This window comes from Ursus americanus, chromosome 30, assembly GCF_024610735.1.
Source record: "Ursus americanus isolate L20-20 chromosome 30, mUrsAme1.1.p, whole genome shotgun sequence".
Lineage (NCBI taxonomy): Eukaryota > Metazoa > Chordata > Mammalia > Carnivora > Ursidae > Ursus > Ursus americanus.
In genome coordinates this window covers 25646957-25655176 of record NC_142156.1, presented here as the reverse complement: position 1 = coordinate 25655176, position 8220 = coordinate 25646957, and positions in this window count along the sequence as shown.

Below are 8220 nucleotides of genomic sequence, written 5' to 3'. Positions count from 1 at the left end.
GTATTTGGATATTTTCAGATTACCGTAAGTGAGAGATAGGAAGATGGGTCAGATTTTCCCTGAAAGGCACCCCCTCTAAGACTAAGGATTCCACCACCAATGTATTTCTATCAGGGGGACAAGAATGGCTTATTGGTGCTTACTTTGTATAGAAGGCTTGTTATCAAACCTTCACTGGCTGTCATATGGAGATGCTAAAAACTCTTAGTACTATCTTCCAATGAATCCCCGGGTTGTGCTAAATGTAATGGTATTTTGTGTCCAAGGTTTGAAAACACAAAACGGAGAGAGGAGGAAGCAAATGGAAAAGTATAGACTGGATGAAGTCCAGGAGGGCAGAGGGCAAAAGTAGAGGGAGACACGGACAGGGTCGCAAATCCAACTGGAGGAGAGAAGCAAAATCAGGGAAGTGTACCCAGGAGCCAGGTCCTAGGAAAAGCAGAAGTTGGAGATCCAGTGTCAGCACGCAGCCACGAGCTGCACAAACGCCGAGTGATGTGGAGTTGAGACCAGTTGGAAGCCCACAGTGGGGACTCCATGACAGTGTGTTGGTTGTTAGGAGGACAGCTTTCAAATCAAGAGAGTCAACACCAGATGCTATTAGAGTCCCTTCAATTCAACGGCATAAATATTTATCCAGTGCCTTTGGAATGAAAAGCACTGTGGTAGTTGTGCACTGTGAGTAGTCAAAAAATCTGCCTCAACAGACCTCTTCCCCTGTTCTCTCTGCAGATTAGCACAGGTAGTATTTAACGCCATCTAGCGGTAAAGACCGGTAAAGCTCAATGGCTGAGTTCCAATCTGATTAAGCATGGTGAGCCCGAAAGCTACAGTTTTGTTACCTAGTTACAGCCTAGATTGGCATCTCCAAGCTGTGTAATGATTCCCGAGCCAGCATCCTACTTCTAGCCTGGAGAACCCTACTTCTTACGTGTGTGTATTAGTTGTAATTTTTTTTCTCTTTTTAAAAATTGTGGTTAAAAAACACATAACATTAAGTTTATTATCTGAATCATTTTTAAGTGTACAGCTCAGTTGCCTGAAGTATATTTACATTGTTGTGCAACAGATCTCTAGAACTTCCTCATCTTACAGAACTGAAACTCTGTACCCATTAAAACAAATTCCTCCTCCCTCCTCTCTCCAGCGCTTGGTCACCACCTTCCTATTTATTGATTACTTTAGAGACGTCATATGAGTTGAATCACACAGTATTTTTCCTTTTGTAACTGGCTTAGCATAATGTTCTCAAGGTTCCTCCAAGTCTTAGCATGTGACAGAATTTTTTTTCTTTTTTTTTTTTAAGGCTGCATAATATGTGCTTGTATATACCACATTTTCTTTATCCGTTCATCCATTGATCACATCTCTTGGCTGTTGTGAATGCTGCAATGGGCCTGGTGCTTATTTTTTAAAAACCCAAACTACCCCACCTAGAGGTTTAGCAGTCTACGGAGTGTTGATGGAAACAGAGGCAGAAAGGTGATGGGTTGCAGGCTAAGTGTCTCAGGAAGCAGAGCATGTAGCAGAATTGTTGGCTGCCATGCCTCACCGCCTGTACCTTTCACTTAGAAGAAAGTGTAACTGTTGGTATGACCCCTTGGGTTTACAGAAAGACAAACTTGCAACAAAGGGCTGGAACTTCTCTTCAGTGACTCATGCCGGTCACATAGCTCAGATCTCTAGTGTCCTTGTATGTCCCCCAGAGATTTCATGGGAGTCATCCTCATCTGCTTCCGACATGGACACATGTGTGCTTTGTCCAATTCCACAAAGGAAGGCATGCTAGAGGGGAAGAAAGAACACGGATTCTGAACTCTGGCCTCTGAGGATACTCGTTTTAGTCCATTGTTTTTAAACTTGGGAAAATCATTTAAATTCTTCGAATTTCAGCCTTCTCATTTATCAAATGAGGATGATAATGCAGACTACAAATTTTTGGTGAGGATTTAATGAGAGTAATTGTCAATTCTAAAAAAAAAGCCCAAGGAGGGTGAGCTAATTTAGGGGTTATCAACAGCTGCTACCACCACTGGGTCCAAGGGACAGAGGGAAATGATATAGATTATATCATTGTTCCCATTTATTCACTACGCTCCCAGGTTTGTATGTCTTGCCTCATGGATATGTGACTTGCTTGGCTAAGAAAGTGTGAGCAGAAGTGATAGACACTTACAAACAGCTGGCATCACAGTCTTTCTGACAGCTGGGCAGCTTGATAAGTAGGCAGCACTGGGCTTGGAGTCAGGACATCTGTATTAAATTCCTGGCTCGGCCACTTACCACCTAATAGATCTTGGGTCAATCACTGGGCTTCACCTGAAGGCAATTTCTTCACTGGGGAAGTGGGCTCTGTGATGGTTTTATACTGATCTGTCAGTGTCCTTTTATCCTGCTACCATATACCTTGGCTCAACCATACAACAACGGTCCCTTAAAGGAGGAATTCTTGTCCCTAGATTGAGTACTTTATTTTCCCTGTTCTTTGACTAAACATTGTCTTTGTCCTGGTACTTATGCACCAAGCAGGGTTTTTTTGTTTGTTTGTTTGTTTTCTGCTAAGAATGACTATTTCTTCTATCAACCAAAGCACTGCAAAGTCGACTCATTCCAATTTTTAATAGAACGATTCCATTGGCTGGGAAAAAGAGTGTCAGTTTCAGGAATGATTTGGCAGGTGCAGGAAAAACCTCAGCACTCTAGGGCCTCAGACAGATGCAGATCCTTTCAAGTGGCGCTGAGTGTTGTGATAAAGCAGTTTTCAAAAAGGAGCTGTAATGCAATCTTTTAGTCTCCCACCTCCCCCCAACTACACTTCCAAACTCCCAATTGGGCTTGTCACCTGCCCTGCCACCACCTTCTTTTCCTCCTTTTCATTGGAAGAAAGATTGTATTTCACTTGAGTTACTCCAACCAGATTTCCTGGACTGGCTACCAAGGACATCTCTGGTGGTTTTAAATCCTGCACACAGTTGTGATAAAAGTGAAGGGATAAGGGTGAAGAGTGCCATTTTAGGTGATCACCAGTAAGTCTGAGAGTTGTGGTGCTCTCCAAATCACTATATCAACATTCATTAACGATGTGCTTACAAGTCATCCTGCTAGGTACTTCTGAAGTGTAAAGTCCCAGCACTGGGGAAAACAGTCACCCCAAAGAATGGTAGAGAGAAGATGGGATGAAGGAAGGGAGGTCTCTTGCCTACCTGGCTGAGACAGAGCTATGCCCATCTTTCCTAGGCACTGTCCTGGGATCTCTTACCAATCCTACCTGACGGCCACACTGATTTCTCAATAAAAGGCCACGAGTGGGGCCATCACCCTCTCACAGGGCCTAGATTGCTCAGAGATATCCATATGCACAGGTGTCAGCTTGATCCCTAGGCCAACCTCCCTGGGCAGCACCACGGTGGGTGGGATGGCAGAAAGTTCTTCAGGTTGAAAGTCTTTCAAAACAGATTATCATGTCTGATAATCCCGTGTTTGGGTTTCCATGACAATGGATCTTCCTGCAGTTTTTCCAGCCTGGTTAAAACTTTTAAAATGAATACATGCAAAATCAAAATATGGCCTTGCCTGCCTTCACCAAGAAAGAGGGTGGGATTTCATCCCACTTCCCACCTTTCCTCCACCAACAGGCTTACATCTGTTTGTTTCTATTTCTTTAAATTTTTTTTTTAAAGTAGTAAAAGTAATACACACGGAGTGTGTTCGTTTCCTGTTACTATTGTGCAAATGACCACGAACTGAGTGGCTTGAGACAACACAAACTTACTATCTTCGGGTTCTGCAGGTCAGAAGTGCAAAATGAATCTCAGGGGCTAAAATCTAGGTGTCAGCAAACCTGTATTCCTTTTGGAGACTGTAAGGGAGAATCCTTTTTGCTATGTTTTCCAGCTTCTAGAAGGCTCCTCGGCTCCTGGCTGCTTCCTCCTCAAGATCTGTCGCTTAATCACATCTGCGAAGTCCCTTGTGCCATGTACATACAGTACCATAGTCCCAGGTTCCAAGGATGAGGAAATAGACATCCTTGGGGATCACGTTGTGTCTACCACACTTATTAAAAAGATAATAAGTAGTATAGAGAACATAAAATAAAAAGTCAAATCGTGCCCCAAGTAATTTTTAATTGCGTCTGTGTACATCCCTGAAACTGTACCTCTTGGAGGAAAAAATTCCAAGCATCAAGGCCAATGGAATCCCCCCACTCACCCCAGCAACTACTCAAAATTGGCTCACGTTTTAATTTGCCTCATAGAGACCTGTGACCTCCTTGGATAGAGGCCCTTCTGGCAAATTACAGGAGAAATCAAAACACAACTCCCAGGGCTAGAGCCCTCTGGGCACTTGAAGTGTGGGCCATGCCCAGTTAACAAGGACAGACATTAGCAGTCAGGCCATTTCTAACTGGAGTTTGTCTCCACAAAGAACATAAGCGAATTTACTTCTCCTAAAAGACTTTTTGCCTCTGTGGTATGAATGGTTCTGAGAAACGAACCCTGAGGCCTAATTTTATGGGAGGGAAGGGCTTGTTTAAATAAGAACATTCTGCCACAGTAACATGACTAAGAAACTATGTAAGTAGAAAGCCCTGGGGCGCCCTCCCCCGATGCAGCAGAGCCCGGTGATCTGGGCAAAGTGTGTAGACAGATCTTGTTATCTTGAAAGTGAGCTCGGGAATATTGCCCAAATAGGAGGCGAAACCATCTTGGGCTGAAGCCATACCCTGAGATTGCAGAGTATTACTTTAGAATGTTGACTGCATTTTAACGTGAAAAGTTTGTTAAGCTATCATTAATGGGCTTGGCAATCACAGATTTGCTTGATTCAAAGAATGGCTTTCGAACGATCCCAATTTAAAATCTTGTAATCCCAATGAACAATCCCTAAAACGTGGAGTTACTCGTACTGTGGCACGAACAATCCGAGGCTGAATGTAGGTTCTCTCAAGAGAATAAAAAGGCTGACGTTCAAAAAACATGAATTCTGAAACCAAGGACAGTTACAGACAGCAAACAGCGGTCTCAATTTTAGTGAGCTAATGAATGTGAAAGCATTTCAGAATATTACTTATCTGTGTGTCCAAACGAGATGAGAACAGGGTATTGAAGAGATATCTGCACTCCCATGTTCACTGCAGCATTATTCACAATGGTCGAGATATGGAAATATCCTATCAACGGATGAATGGGAAAAGGAAATGTGGTGTATTTATGCACAGTGTGATATTATTCAGCGTGGAAATAGAAGGAAATCCTCCCATTTGCAAGAACATGGATGGATCTTGAGGGTATTAGGCTGAGTGAAATAAATCAGACAGAAAAAGACCAATACTGTACGATCTTATGTATATGTGGAATCTAAAAAAAAAAAGTCGAACTTATAGAAATAGAGAGGAAATTGGTGGTTACCAGGGCCTGGGGGGAGGGGGAAAAGTTGGTCAAAGGGCACAGACTTCCAGTTATAAAGTAGATAGGTTCTGGAAATCCAATGTACAGCATGGTGATTATAGCTAACAATACTGTATTATGGGGTGCCTGCGTGGCACAGCGGTTAAGCATCTGCCTTCGGCTCAGGGCGTGTTCCCGGCGTTATGGGATCGAGCCCCACATCAGGCTCCTCCGCTAGGAGCCTGCTTCTTCCTCTCCCACTCCCCCTGCTTGTGTTCCCTCTCTCGCTGGCTGGCTCTATCTCTGTCAAATAAATAAATAAAATCTTAAAAAAAAAAACAATACTGTATTATGTCCTTGAAACTTCCTAAGAGTAAATCTTAAATGTTTTTACCACACACACAAAGTGGTAGAAGTGACAGAAGGGGACCTTACTGTGGTCCTTATCTCACAATATAGAAGTGTATCAAAATCTTTAAAAAAAAAAAAAAGGGGGGGCGCCTGGGTGGCACAGCGGTTAAGCGTCTGCCTTCGGCTCAGGGCGTGATCCCGGCGATCTAGGATCGAGCCCCACATCAGGCTCCTCCGCTGTGAGCCTGCTTCTTCCTCTCCCACTCCCCCTGCTTGTGTTCCCTCTCTCGCTGACTGTCTCTATCTCTGTCGAATAAATAAATAAATAATCTTTAAAAAAAAAAAAAAAGAAGTGTATCAAGTCATCCCATCGCACACCTTAACCACATGCAATTCGATATGTCATTATATTTCAGCAAAACTGAAAAAAAAAAAAAAAGAACTCCTATCGGTCTCTGGTTCTACACTTTCAACACCCTCCTTTCCCTGCCAAGTCTCCCTTCTAGTATTTCTGGAAAAGCCCAGAGGGTGTAACTCAGAATTCACACCCATCTGCCCACGTTGCTTTCTTTTCTTCTGCTCTGACCTTTGCCAGGTGATATCATCAGTAGCTACCTGGCCGTGCAAACGTTTTCACAGAGGTTGTCACATCTCCTTCTGGCACCGTGATCTGAGATACTCAGGAGAATGCCCCCTCCACTCATTTCCCCCTCAGCTTTACTGAGATATAATTAACATATAACATTGTGTAAGTTTAAGGTGTATAACATGTTGATTTGATACCTTCATATATTGCAAAATAATTACCCCCGCGGCTATGGCTAACACCTTGATCACATCACGTAATTACCATATGCTTTCCTGTATAGTTCAGGTGAGAACATTTCAGATCTACTCTCTTAGCAGCTTTTAAGTATATAATACAGTATCATTAGCTATAATCACCGTACTGTACATTAGATCCTCAGAACTCATTCATCTTTGACCTGGAAGTTTGTGCCCTTTGACCAGCATCCCCTCACTTCTCTCAACCCCCAGACCTGGCAACCACCATTATACTCTCTATGAATTTGGCTTTTTTTAGACTTCACCGTTAAGTGAGATCATACAGTATTTATCTTTCTCTGTTTGACTTATTTCACTTAGCATACTGCCCTCGAGGTCCATCCATGTGCTATCACACATGCCTGTCTTTCTCATGACTGAACAGTAATCTGTTGTATGTACACACCACATCTTCTTTATCCATTCATCTTTGGATGGACACTTAGCTGTTTCCATATCTTGGCTGTTGTGAACAATGGTGTGATAAATGTTCCTCCCCCGTCCACCTGTAGATGTCTACTTGTTCAGCGGGTAGCAAAGCAGTTGCTTGTATGCTGTCTTACAGAGGTTTAGTTATGTTTATTTATAGTTCCTGTCATCCAGAATAGAGTTCAGAGGGCTAGGCCAGGAGACAATTCCCCCAAACATACTGTTTTCAGAAGTGCCCCAACCTCTAAGGTAACTTGTATTACTTGGAGTCCTTCTCTTCACTCAAACTCATACAGCGGACTTCTGGTGGAAAGTTCCTACACTGATGTCTCCCTTGTCACCCTGACCCTTCTCCTGGTGGCACCCTCAGCCTTTCCGCTCACTTCAAAATGTGGTAGTAATGGTTTTGAGCAGGAATTGGCCAACTATGGCCCCCGGGCCAACAACAACACACAACCTGTTTTTGTACAAGCTTCAAGTTAAGAATGTTTTCTACATTTTTAAAGGATTGAAAAAGTAAAAAACAAAGATTATTTCATGACACATGAAAATCATATGAGATTCAAATTTCACGTCTACAAATAAAGTTTTATTGGAAAACGGCCCCATTCATTTGTTCACGTATTGTCTATGGGTATTTTCCTGTTCTAATTACAGAGTGGAGTGGTTGCAACAGAGACCAGATGGCCTGAAAATCTAAAATATATATATGGGCCCCTTATAGCAACGGTTCACTGACTCCTGGTTCAGAGCATGGACCCTGGAGCCAGTCTGCTCAGGGTTTGAATTTCGTTCTGACACTAACTTATGATGTGGGCAATATCTTAGCATGTTCTGGGCCATGCTTTCCACATTTGTAAGGGGGGAGGATGAAAATAGTTTGATTTATCTCATTAGCTTGTGTGAGGATTAAACAAGTTGATTTAGAATAGTGCCAGGCACAGGCCGTGAATATTAATTATTATTGTTACACTACAGCTGGTAACCATGGAAAATCTATCTGGTGTTAAATAAAAATTCTAGATCGAATGTGTGTTTCTTAACTGACCATGAAGTAATAGGAAGACAAATCTGCTGACTATGACAGTCACTTAAACAATATAGTCACAGTGTCACTGTTACCAAGCGGCTGCAGAATGAAACTTCACTCTTGTCCCAAATAAAGGTCAAATTTAGGCATTTAATTTCCTGGTTTCCTACAGCATCCAGGAATCTCAGCAACCAAGTG